This window comes from Pan paniscus, chromosome 3 (assembly GCF_029289425.2).
Source record: "Pan paniscus chromosome 3, NHGRI_mPanPan1-v2.0_pri, whole genome shotgun sequence".
Classification (NCBI taxonomy): Eukaryota; Metazoa; Chordata; class Mammalia; order Primates; family Hominidae; genus Pan; species Pan paniscus.
The window spans coordinates 58,909,661-58,924,001 of record NC_073252.2 but is presented as its reverse complement, the minus strand read 5'-3'; positions in this window follow the sequence as shown (position 1 = coordinate 58,924,001).

The window sequence follows — 14,341 nt, the reverse complement described above, 5'->3', positions numbered from 1 at the left end:
ATCCCAGAAGTTAAAGTATAATGATAATTAAAAAATGAATTTAACTAATAAAAAAAGCATTATTTTGAAATTCTTCTTGTTACAGTACATCATTAAAACATGACCCAATGAGTCCCAAAATAAAAATTTCTATATGGCAGCTGGAACATTCTAAGGCTTTAAATGCTAGGTGCGTTAGTTTACTTTTTGGAAAGAAATGAAAAAAAAAATAATGTGAGCACATGTAGTTACTGTTTTTTAGGAGCTTCCAGAATCTTAACATTTTGAGCAAGTACCAATATTGGTATTATCCACAGAGCATAATAGTGAAAGCAGAAGTAAAGCCAAGAGCCTTGAGTCCAGTTGTTTTGTCCATAAAAAGAAAAATTTCCTATTGATAATGGATCTGCAAGGGTAATAAGATCTTATTGGTTTACTAAGGAGTGAAATGTTATTAAATAGCAGCACTGTTAGAGTCAGGAGGCAGTGGCTAAAAAAACTGCTATCTTGGGAAATATTGTTTATTGTTAACACTTGCTGTACTCACCCATATGAAGGAGTGATCAGCCACTAAATATTTTTGATTGTTGTAGAGGCAAAACAAATTGACTTTATTCACTCAAAGGATAGCAGGTCCTAATTCCTAGGAAAATAATATACTTTTAAAGTTTAGTTTGTTGCATTAAAACAGTTTTCAAATCAAGGTATTCTTTTGAAAGAACTATCCTAATAACAAAGACCAAATTCTCTTAGTTCACAGGTCTCATAAGAAAGGTGAAGAGAAAATATTGGGTGTTAATAAAAAAAATACAGTGTAAACAAAACAGCTTTGTGTTCCAATGCCCTGTTTGGCATACATAATAATTTTATCCATAAGCAGTCTATTTTATTTGTAGCTCTACTTATGTGAACTTAGAGATATCTGCAGGAAAACTGCTTATGGAATGTAAATGAAATCATGAGATTTGAAATATGCATCAGGGTTTTAAAATGTGTCTTCCTTTGACTCTAGCTTTTATGAAATTTGAATACACAGTACTATCAAACTTAATTTTTCCAAGAAGAATTAAGTGCCCAATTTATGTCTGAGCTTCAGATTCCTTGTCTGTCTCATAGTTACCACTAACACAGTTATTTAAACTTCATTTGGGTAAGTGAAATGACATTTAGTTTAAAAATTTTGTTTGGAGATTGCATGCTTCTCTAGAATGTAGGGTTGAACTGTACAGGCAGATAGGATTATAGTTCAGATGTATTTTTTCCTTGAATGTTTGAGTAACTGGCTGATCTGAATACCACTGCTGCTTGATGAATTATTACAAAACTTAGTAGCTTACAACAATAAGCATTTTATTATGTTCACAGATTCTGTGGGATAGGACAGGGCACAGCAAAATGGCTTGCTTATTCTTCATAGTGGTTAGGATTCCAGCTGAAGAGATTTGAGGGCTGGAGTGATTTGATGGCAGGGAGTCGGAATCATTTGGAGGTTCCTTGACTCACATATGCCTGTGTTGGGAAGACTTGAAGACTAGAGCTGCTAACCAGACTACCTACAGAGAGGTGGCTTCTCCATGTGGCCACTCCAGCTAGCTTGGCTTGGAGCCAAGCAAGGTAGCATTAGGACAATTGGGTTTCTTATACAGCAGCTCAAGTCTCCAAGCATGGCTATTCTGGCAAACAAAGTAGTAGCTGCATCATCTATGCCACATAGCCTTATTCCACCGTGCTGTATTGGTCAAAGCGGTCCCAAGTACATCCAGATTTAAGGAGATGAGAATTAGACTCTGTCTTTTGAAAGGGGAGTGGCGAGGTCACACCAGAGAAGAGGATGTGGAAGTGGAGATGTTAGGGAGACCCTCTTTGGGAAATATAATCTGCGACATTGGCCAAAGAAAAAGTGAGTATACAATCAGGAGAATGTAAGTGTTATGTTAAAAGTGAAATGTTAACATTTTTGTGATGTTGATTATTTATTAGAATTGGATGTCTAATAGACATCTCAAACTTCTTATGTTCAAAATAGTTTTTTCTCTTTCCTCAAAAATCGAAACAGTGATTTTTGTCTTCCCCACTGTTGGTCTTCAAGTTTCTCCATCTTAGAAAATGGCACCATTTCCAAAACAAAATGTAGGAGTCACCATTGATTTTTCTTGTTCTTTCAACTCTTACATCTAATGTGTCAACAAGTTCACTTAGTTCTACCTCCAAAATGTCTTTCAAATTTATTCACTTCTTTCCATCTTCAGTCCTCACCCCTGCCTTAGTCTGTTTTGTGCTGCTAAAATAGAATACCTAAGGCTGGGTAATGTCTTTTTTTATTTTTTGAAATTATTTATTTGTTTTTTAAAAATTTTTATAATTTTTGTGACTACATAGTAGGTGTATATATTTATAGGTTACATAAAATATTTTGATATAGGCATGCAATGTGTAATAATCACACCAGGGTAAATGGGGCATCTATTACCTCAAGCATTTATCCTTTGTGTTACAAACAATTCAATTATACTTTTTTTTTTTTTTTTGAGATGGGGTCTCATTCTGTTGCTCAGGCTGGAGTACAGTGGTGCAATCTCGGTTCACCATAACCTCCGCGTCCTGGGTTCAAGTGATTCTCCTGCCTCAGCCTCCCAAGTAGCTGGAATTACAGGCCCACGCCACTGTGCCTGGCTAATTTTTTGTATTTTTAGTAGAGATGGGGTTTCACCATGTTGGCCAGGCTGGTCTCGAACTCCTGACCTCAGATGATCTGCCTGCCTCAGCCTCTCAAAGTGCTGGGATTACAGGCGTGAGCCACTGCTTCTGGCCTCTTTTAAATGTAGAATTAAATTATTTTTGACTATAGTCAAACTGTTGTGCTAGCAAATATCAGGTCTTTTAAATTCTTTCTATTTTTTTGTACCCATTAGCCCTCCCCACTTTCCCCCACCACCCCCACTACCCTTTCCATCCTCTGGTAACCATCCTTCTACTATTTCCATGAGTTCAATTGTTTTGATTTTTAGCTCCCACAAATAAGTGAGAACATGTGAAATTTGCCTTTCTGTGCCTGGCTCATTTCACTTCACATAATGACCTCCAGTTTCATCCATATTGCTGCAAATGACAGGATCTCATTCATTTTTAAGGCTGAATAGTGCTCCACTGTGTATATGTACCACACTTTCTTTATGCATTCACCTGTTGATGCGCACTTAGGTTGCTTCCAAATCTTGGCTATTATGACCACCGCTGCAATAAACATGGGCATGCAGATACCTCTTCGATATATTGATTTCCTTTTTTTTTGGGGGGGTATATACCTAGGAGTGGGATTGCTGAATCATAAGGCAGCTCTATTTTTATTTATTTATTTATATTTATTTTTTGAGATGGGGTTTCGCTCTTGTTGCCCCGGCTGGAGTGCAATGGCACAATCTTGACTCACTGCAACCTCCACCTCCCAGATTCTCCTGCCTCAGCCTCCCAAGTAGCTGGGATCACAGGCATGCGCCACCATACCTGGCTATTTTTTTTTTTTTTTATTTAGTAGGGATGGGGTTTCACCATGTTGGTCAGGCTGTTCTTGAACTCCTGACCTCAGGTGATCCACCTGCCTTGGCCTCTCAAAGTGTTGGGATTACAGGCGTGAGTCATCATGCCAGCCTCTATTTTTATTTTTTTGAGGAACCTCTAAACTGTTCTCCATAGTGGTTATACTAATTTATATTACATAAAAGCCATTTTAATTGGGGTGAGCCGATATCTCATTGTGGTTCTGATTTGCATTTCTCTGATGATCGATGATGTCGAGCACCTTTTCATATACCTGTTTGCCATTTGTGTGTCTTCTTTTGAGAAATGCGTATTTAGATCTTTTGCCCATTTTTAAATTGGATTACTCGAGTTTTTTCCTTATAGAGTTGTTTGAGCTCCTTATATATTCTGGTTATTAATCCCTTGTCAAATGGGTAGTTTGCAAATATTTTCTTCCATTCTGTGGGTTGTCTCTTCACTTTGTCAATAAGACTGGGTAATTTATAATGAACCGAAATATATTGTCTCACAGGTCTGGAGGCTGGGAAGTCCAAGATCAAGGTGTCAGCATGTGGCAAGGGCCTTCTTGCCAGTTCAGTTCTAAGAATGAACTTCCCGGATTCTAAATTTGATCATGTGCCACCCTTGTTTATAAATCTTCAGTAGTTTCTGATTGCATTTGGAATAAGATCTTAATTCCTTCCTAGACTTACAAAACCCTGCAAGATTTGTCTCTTGCCTCCTTCTCCAAACCTCATTTCATCACCACTCTCTCTGCTCATTCATTGTGCTCTACCGTCACCGATCTCCCTTCGTTCCTCAACCCTCAAGTGCCTTTGAATCTGCTGTTTTCTCTGCCTAGAGCACATTCCCCAACATGCTCTGCATGGCTGGATCATTTAAGGTGAGCTGTTGCCTCCTTAGGCCTTCCCTGACCAGCCAATCTAAATATTCTACCTCATTACTCTCTCCTTTATCATCCTATTTATTTCTATAGTAGAAGTTATCTTATTATTTTATATGTTTGTTTACTTGTTTACTGCCTCTCTTATCAACTAGAAGTTAAGCTTCGTGAAGACAGTGGCCTTGTCTATCTTGCTCATCCCTGTTTCTTCAGTACTTTGCTGAATCTTGTGTATAATAGGCATTCCATAAATATTTTTTGAATGAATAAATGAAACACAGTTTAAAACAAGAGGAAAATTACATGTTTAAGACTAATTTCTCATGAAAACTTACCCATATTTTACTCAAGCCAATAGCTGAATATAAAAGATGACTTTTACATGACTAATCACAGAAGAATTAAAACTTACAAGTCTTTTTGGTCTCAATATTACCTATTAAGGGGGCTTTTACTATAATTGAACTTGTAAACATTATTAACTTCATTTATTAATTGTTTTATTTATTCATTCAGCTTTTAGTGAGAGCCTACTATATGCATAGGACTGTTCTAGAGGAGATAAATAATGTAAAAATGCATAAGACACATTTCCTACTTTCATAGAGCCTAAAATTTAGTGGGGGATATAAGAAACATATACCAAAATCCTCAATACTGGTGATGGTGTTGGTGACATTTAAGTGGCATAGTCTAAATGCTATCAGTATGGAGGAGAGGTCTTTAGGGCTGAACTAATCGGAGAATATTGATTAGGCCAACATTTAAATTGGATATTTTAAAATAAGGCTTTTAATAGGTAGAGATGAAAATTGAGGAAATAAAGACATTCCTTGTAAAATACACGGCATGAGCCGTGTATTTTCTGGGACCAAGAAAATAAAATACATGTTTAGAAAATGGTGAGAAATCTAGGCTGAGTGGAGAATCAAACTGTGTATGGGATCAGTAGCAAATACAGCTGGTTGAAGCCAAGTCATGAAATGCTACTAACTCCAAGCTAAATAACATGGATTTCATTCAATAGTTGATGAAGAACTACTGAAAAATTTTTGTTTGTTTTGTTTTATTTTGTTTTTTTTCTGAAGAATGGTAGGAGGTTCATCAAAACAGTACTTTAGGAAAATTAACGTGGCTTTGCGTGCAGGCTGGACTGCAAATGGAGAGTGTGGAGAGGAGAGTGTGGATGTTGGGAGGTCATACTTTATCCATCAAGGACCAAGTGGTGCCAACTTTCTTTATGTACCTCCTACAGGTAGATTGAGAAGGCACAGTATAGTAGAAAGAGCATGGGCCTAAGCCTAGTTACAGAACCCTGGCTTCGTAACTTTGGTACTTGTGTGACTTGAGGTCAGTCACTTGATGTTTCTGAGCCTCTGTTCCCTCAATTGTAGAACAGGGGTAATTTTTATCCTGTTGTCTAGTTTCCATGGGAATTAGGACATACTTGACAACAGTAGCTATATAGTATTAATAATGATTGAATGCAGCATTGAATTCATTTGCTTAAACTTTTTTTAGTATTACGTGGGGTGACTTCCATTTGCTTTGACTGGTGGTCTATGCTAAAGCAAGATTATGAAAGCAGTTTATTAGTACAGCACCACTATACCTAGTATGTAAATTTTCTTTTGCATTCTCTGAAAAATCACCTCCATCTACTTGATTATTCTGATCTTTATTCCAAATAGTAACTGCAATGTCAGCAGAAGCTTTTGAATAGTTGTTTCTCTAAATGGAATGTCTTTTACTCTTGCCAGGATAGGCAAAGTGTTAAATAAATACTCAATACTTTCTGTATTTTAATTTAATCAAAGAAGCAGTAATGAAATTTGAGGGCTACTTGTGGAGGCAGAGAGAGTTGTCTAGAACTCTTACTTTGTTCTGTTTGTCTCTTATTCTTTTTTCCTTATTAGAATTTATTTTAAATAACTTCCCTGGACTAAGATGCCAGGCTATTGGTTCCAAGACATCACCACACCTATGAAAAAATTTGAGTATTGAGAAGTAATTTGGGGTTACTTTCCTTGGATCAAAGTTACTTAAACACTTAGATGAAAACTTGAGAGGAAAGGAATTTACCTATCAATAATTCAGAAACAATCTCCCTCTTCCAATTCCTTCTTTACCATTACATATTCTAGCCTAGATATTTTCTTTTTCTTTTTTTTTTTTTTTTGAGACGGAGTCTTGCTTTGTCGCTAGGCTGGAGTGCAGTGGTGTGATCTTGGCTCACTGCAAGCAACCTCTGCCTCATGGGTTCAAGTGATTCTCCTGCCTCAACCTCCTGAGTAGCTGGGATTACAGGCACATGCCACCATGCCCAGCTAATTTTTGTATTTTTAGTAGAGATGGGGTTTCACCATGTTGGCCAGGACGGTCTCGATCTCTTGACCTTGTGATTTGCCCGCCTCAGCCTCTCAAAGTGCTGGGATTACAGGCGTGAGCCACCGTGCCTGGCTTAGCACAGATATTTTCTGACAAATGTTTGCAGAATATGAATCTTCTTTAAGTTTAAGCAAGTAAAAATTGCTGAATGAGAAGAGATATGTTGGCCTTTGTCACTAATTTCTGTGTAATTCTGAGTAAAATGTTAGTTTTTTTGTAAACAGATAAAAGTCTCAAATTTTAATTTAGGGATGAAGATTACTAGCATCAGGCTCAGTGCCTAGATACCAAACACCAGCACCACCATCAGAACACCAAGAAAAAGATTTCCCTTCTCTGCTTATTTTATAATGAAAAACCAAAAAGCTAAAGTCACAGTATCAGTAGTCCTCCCCTTAACCACTATGGATACTTTACAAGATCCCTAGTGAATGCCTGAAACTGTGTAGGACTGAGCCTTATATGTACTTTGTAGTACTGTCTGTACTATGTTTTTCTATACAGTATATTATAAACAAATACCATGGTGTTACCAGTGCATGGGAAATTATTAATGACTTTCAAAACTATATGTTGTATTTCTACTGTGCACCCCATAGGAAGGACTGCAGATAGAAAGCACATACCTGTGACAGAAGGTAGAAGAAAAAACCATTGAAACTCTCATGTGAGATAGCTGTGGCAAAATGTAGTCAAGATAAAAAAGAAATAAAATCAAAGTCTAGTATTTCCAAATTCCAAAATTCTGTTTTTGGATAGCTGATATCTCAGAAGTATATGTAGGTATTGATATCAGTATATCTGTGCTCTGTCAGGTTCAGTTGAAATGAGAGAAGTAGATGTAATTTAGGTGTTCTATTGTGTGGATGTCCCCAACAATTATCTTTTATTATTAATTCATTAATTAATTTATTTTGAAACGGAGTCTCCCTCTGTCACCCAGGCTGGAGTGCAGTGGCACGATCTCAGCTCACTGCAACCTCCACCTCCTGGGTTTAAGTGATTCTCCTGCCTCAGCCTCCCAAGTAGCTGGGATTACAGGCACATGCCACCACGCCAGGCTAATTTTTGTATTTTTAGTAAAGACAGGTTTCACCATGTTAGCCAGGTCTCAGTCTCCTGACCTCGTGATCTGCCTGCCTCAGCCTCCCAAAGTGGTGGGATTACAGGCATAAGCCACTGCGCCTGGCTATCCCCAACAATTATCTAACCCTTCTGGACCAGATGTTTAAATTGACCGAGAAAGACCAATCCAACTCAACTCCAAGCTCCCTCAAATTTTGAGTAAATCTGAAACAGTTGACCAGGTATGAAAATGTAGGGAGTTCTGATACACATATAGCTTCTTGTGAAGGTGAAAGTAATACCACCAAAAAATAAATAAAACAACAAGAAAGAAAGTGATACCACTACTAACAAGGGGATTTTTATCAAGATTAAATGAGTTAATTTACTAGAACAGACCCTAAAACATGGGAATGGCTATGTAAGTGTTGGCCATATTATTATTTTTACTGTTGTTAATGAGGCTATCAATATTTTAGTTGCCAGATAGCAGAAACTGTCAATAGACAGCTTATTCCATTGGAATTTTTATAAACAGAAGGGAAATTCTGGAATTGTGCTTAGATAAAAGTACAACAGCTATGAACTGGGTTTGAAAAGATGGAACCAATTTCCTTTTTTTTTCCTAGCCACATCTCTTAAAATTTGTGTTTTATGACAAAAGAGATTGTCCTCACTCAAAATTAGGCTCAATGACTACACCACACTTTTTTTTTTTTTTTTTTTTGAGACAGAGTCTTACTCTGTTGCCTCTGAGCACAGAGGTATGATCTCAGCTCACTGCAGTCTCTGCTTCCCGGGTTCAAGCAATTCTCGTGCCTCAGCCTCCCAAGTAGCTGGTATTACAGGTGTGCACCACTACGCCAAGCTAATTGTATTTTTAGTAGAGACAAGGTTTCAGGATGTTGGCCAGGCTGGTCTCGAACTCCTGGACTCAAGTAATCCACCCACTTCGGCCTCCCAAAGTGCCGGTATTACAGGGGTGAGCCACCGCACCTGGCCCACACACCATTTTTTAATACAGTATGGTCAATCAACTGGAAACCACAAATCTAAATTATGCAAAGGAAATATGTAAAAATATGAAAGTCTTCTCAGAAAGATATACTTTTTACTGCCACTCCACCTATTTTTCTCTATTTTATGATGATTTAAAAGTAAAACGACATTGCTTTTATAATGAAAAAAGCAACACATTTTCTTTTATTTGTTTTTGAGATAGGGTCTTGTTGTTTTGCCCAGGCTGGAGTGCAGTGGCATGATTATGGCTTACTGTAGCCCAGGCTCAAGCAATCCTCATGCTTCAACCTCCCCAGATTTTGGGATTACAGCAATTTCCTTCCGAAAATCTTTTTGTCCTTTTTTGACACTGATTTGAATGGAGCCCAGGTGGGAAGTGAGCAAATACTTTTGGGACTGAACAACATCCAATAACTATGAAAGGGGTTAGACATTCTAGTCTTGTCACTGGTGTCTCAGTAGCCACTGTGTCATAGTTTGTAAAAGTATTAATCTATCAGGTAGGCTTATGTTTAAATTATATACTTATTCATATGGAAAACTATCCATAGGCAGATAAATGGAATAATTTATATATTTTAAATCCAAATTTCATTTAAAAATAAGCAATCTATGTGCACAGTTAAAATTTTTAAAAAGTGGGGGTGGAGCCAAGATGGCCAAATAGGAACAGCTCCAGTCTACAGCTCCCAGTGTGAGTGATGCAGAAGACGGGTGATTTCTGCATTTCCAACTGAGGTACGGGGTTCATCTCACTGGGGATTGTTGGACAGTGGGTGCAGGACAGTGGATACAGCGCACCAAGCGTGAGCTGAAGCAGGGCGAGGCATCGCCTCACCCAGGAAGCTCAAGGGGTCAGGGAATTCCCTTTCCTAGTCAAAGAAAGGGGTGACAGATGGCACCTGGAAAATCGGGTGACTCCCACCCTAATACTGCACTTTTCCAACTGTCTTAGCAAACGGCACACCAGGAGATTATATCCCACGCTTGGCTTGGAGGGTCCTATGCCCATGGAGCCTCGCTCATTGCTAGCACAGCAGTCTGAGATCAAACTGCAAGGTGGCAGTGAGGCTAGGGGAGGGGCGCCCGCCATTGCCGAGGCTTGAGTAGGTAAACAAAGCAGTCAGGAAGCTCCAACTGGGTGGAGCCCACTGCAGCTCAAGGAGGCCTGCCTGCCTCTGTAGACTCCACCTCTGGGGGCAGGGCATAGCCAAACAAAAGGCAGCAGAATCCTCTGCAGACTTAAATGTCCCTTTCTGACAGCTTTGAAGAGAGTAGCGGTTCTCCCAGCACACAGCTGGAGATCTGAGAACAGACAGACTGCCTCCTCAAGTGGGTCCCTGCCCCCGAGTAACCTAACTGGGAGGCACCCCCCAGTAGGGGCAGACTGACACCTCACATGGCCGGGTACTCCTCTGAGACAAAACTTTCAGAGGAATGATCAGGCAGCAACATTTGCTGTTCACCAATATCCGCTGTTCTGTAGCTTCCGCTGCTGATACCCAGGCAAACATGGTCTGGAGTGGACCTCCAGTAAACTCCAACAGACCTGCAGCAGCTGAGGGTCCTGACTGTTAGAAGGAAAACGAACAAACAGAAAGGACATTCACACCAAACCCCATCTGTACGTCACCATCATCAAAGACCAAAGGTAGATAAAACCACGAAGTTGGGGAAAAAACAGAACAGAAAAACTGGAAACTCTAAAAATCAGAGTGCCTCTCCTCCTCCAAAGGAACGCAGCTCCTCACCAGCAATGGAACAAAGCTGGACAGAGAATGACTTTGACGAGTTGAGAGAAGAAGGCTTCAGATGATCAAACAACTCCGAGCTAAAGGAGGAAGTTCGAACACATGGCAAAGAAGTTAAAAACCTTGAAAAAAAATTAGATGAATGGCTAACTAGAATAACCAATGCAGAGAAGTCCTTAAAAGACCTGATGGAGCTGAAAACCAAGGCATGAGAACTACGTGACAAATGCCCAAGCCTCAGTAGCCGATTTGATCAACTGGAAGAAAGGGTATCAGTGATGGAAGCTCAAATGAATGAAATGAAGCGAGAAGAGAAGTTTAGAGAAAAAAGAATAAAAAGAAATGAACAAAGCCTCCAAGAAATATGGGACTATGTGAAAAGACCAAATCTAGGTCTGATTGGTGTACCTGAAAGTGACAGGGAGAATGGAACCAAGTTGGAAAACACTCTGCAGGATATTATCCAGGAGAACTTCTCGAATCTAGCAAGGCAGGCCAACATTCAAATTCAGGAAATACAGAGAACACCACAAAGATACTCCTCGAGAAGAGCAACTCCAAGACACATAATTGTCAGATTCACCAAAGTTGAAATGAAGGAAAAATGTTAAGGGCAGCCAGAGAGAAAGGTCGGGTTACCCTCAAAGGGAAGCCCATCAGACTAACAGCTAATCTCTTGGCAGAAACTCTACAAGCCAGAAGAGAGTGGGGGCCAATATTCAACATTCTTAAAGAAAAGAATTTTCAACCCAGAATTTCATATCCAGCCAAACTAAGCTTCATAATTGAAGGAGAAATAAAATCCTTTACAGACAAGCAAATGCTGAGAGATTTTGTCACCACCAGGCCTGCCCTATAAGAGCTCCTAGGAAGAAACTGCATCAAATAACGAGCAAAATAACCAGCTAACACCATAATGACAGGATCAAATTCATGTGTAACTATATTAACCTTAAATGTAAATGGGCTAAATGCTCCAATTAAAAGACACAGACTGGCAAATTGGATAAAGACTCAAGACCCATCAGTGTGCTATATTCAGGAAACCCATCTCAGGTGCAGAGACACACATAGGCTCAAAATAAAGGGATGGAGGAAGATCTACCAAGCAAATGGAAAACAAAAAAAGGCAGGGGTTGCAATCCTAGTCTCTGATAAAGCAGACTTTAAACCAACAAAGATGAAAAGAGACAAAGAAGGCCATTACATAATGGTAAAGGGATCAATTCAACAAGAAGAACTAACTATCCTAAATATATATGCATCCAATACAGGAGCACCCAGATTCATAAAGCACGTCCTTAGTGACCTACAAAGAGACTTAGACTCCCACACAATAATAATGTGAGACTTTAACACCCCACTGTCAACATTAGACAGATGAATGAGACAGAAAGTTAACAAGGATATCCAGGAATTGAACTCAGCTCTGCACCAAGCGGACCAAATAGACATCTACGGAACTCTCCACCCGAAATCAACAGAATATACATTCTTCTCAGCACCACACCACACTTATTTCAAAATTGACCACATAGTTGGAAGTAAAGCACTCCTCAGCAAATGTAAAAGAACAGAAATTATAACAAACTGTCTCTTAGATCACAGTGCAATCAAACTAGAACTCAGGATTAAGAAGCTCACTCAAAACTGCTCAACTACATGGAAACTGAACAACCTGCTCCTGAATGACTACTGGGTACCTAACGAAACGAAGGCAGAAATAAAGATGTTCTTTGAAACCAACGAGAAAAAAGACACAACATACCAGAATCTCTGGGACACATTCAAAACAGTGTGTAGAGGGAAATTTATAGCACTAAATGCCCACTAGAGAAAGCAGGAAAGATCTAAAATTGACACCCTAATGTGCACATGTACCCTAAAACTTAAAGTATAAAAAAAAAAAAAGAACTAGAGAAGCAAGAGCAAACACATTCCAAAGCTAGCAAAAGGCAAGAAATAACTAAGATCAGAGCAGAAATGAAGGAAATAGAGACACAAAAAACCCTTCAAAAAATCAATGAATCCAGGAGCTGGTTTTTTGAAAAGATCAACAAGATTGATAGACCGCTAGCAAGACTAATAAAGAAGAAAAGAGAGAAGAATCAAATAGATGCAATAAAAAATGATAAAGGGGATATCACCACCATCCCACAGAAATACAAACTACCATCAGAGAATACTATAAACACCTTTACGCAAATAAACTAGAAAATCTAGAAGAAATGGATACATTCCTCAACCCATACACCCTCCCAAGACTAAACCAGGAAGAAGTTGAATCTCTGAATAGACCAATAACAGGCTCTGAAATTGAGGCACTAATTAATAGCTTACCAACCAAAAAAGTCCAGGACCAGATGGATTCACAGCCGAATTCTACCAGAGGTACAAGGAGGAGCTGGTACCATTCCTTCTGAAACTATTCCAATCAGTAGAAAAAGAGGGAATCCTCCCTAACTCATTTTATGAGGCCAGCACCATCCTGATACCAAAGCCTGGCAGAGACACAACAAAAAAAGAGAATTTTAGACCAATATCCCTGATGAACATCGATGCAAAAATCCTCAATAAAATACTAGCAAACCGAATCCAGCAGCACATCAAAAAGCTTATCCACCATGATCAAGTGGGCTTCATCCCTGGGATGCAAGGCTGGTTCAACATATGCAAATCAATAAACATAATCCAGCATATAAACAGAACCAATGACAAAAACCATATGATTATCTCAACAGATGCAGAAAAGGCCTTTGACAAAATTCAACAATACTTCATGCTAAAAACTCTCAATAAATTAGGTATTGATGGGATGTATCTCAAAATAATAAGAGCTATCTATGACAAACCCACAGCCAATATCATACTGAATGGGCAAAAACTGGAAACATTCCCTTTGAAAACTGGCACAAGACACGGATGCCCTCTCTCACCACTCCTATTCAACATAGTGTTGGAAGTTCTGGCCAGGGCAATCAGGCAGAAGAAGGAAATAAAGGGCATTCAATTAGGAACAGAGGAAGTCAAATTGTCCCTGTTTGCAGATGACATGATTGTATATCTAGAAAACCCCATCGTCTCAGCCCCAAATCTCCTTAAGCTGATAAGCAACTTCAGCAAAGTCTCAGGATACAAAATCAATGTGCAAAAATCACAAGCATTCTTATATACCAATAACAGACAAACAGAGAGCCAAATCATGAGTGAACTCCCATTCACAATTGCTTCAAAGAGAATAAAATACCTAGGAATCCAACTTACAAGGGATGTGAAGGACCTCTTCAAGGAGAACTACAAACCGCTGCTCAATGAAATAAAAGAGGATACAAACAAATGGAAGAACATTCCATGCTCATGGGTAGGAAGAATCAATATCATGAAAATGGCCATACTGCCCAAGGTCATTTATATATTCCATGCCATCCCCATCAAGCTACCAATGACTTTCTTCACAGAATTGGAAAAACTACTTTAAAGTTCATATGGAACCAAAAAAGAGCCCGCATTGCCAAGTCAATCCTAAGCCAAAAGAACAAAGCTGGAGGCATCACACTACCTGACTTCAAACTATACTACAAGGCTACAGTAACCAAAACAAAATGGTACTGGTATCAAAACAGAGATATAGACCAATGGAACAGAACAGAGCCCTCAGAAATAATGCTGCATATCTACCACCATCTGATCTTTGACAAACCTGACAAAAACAAGA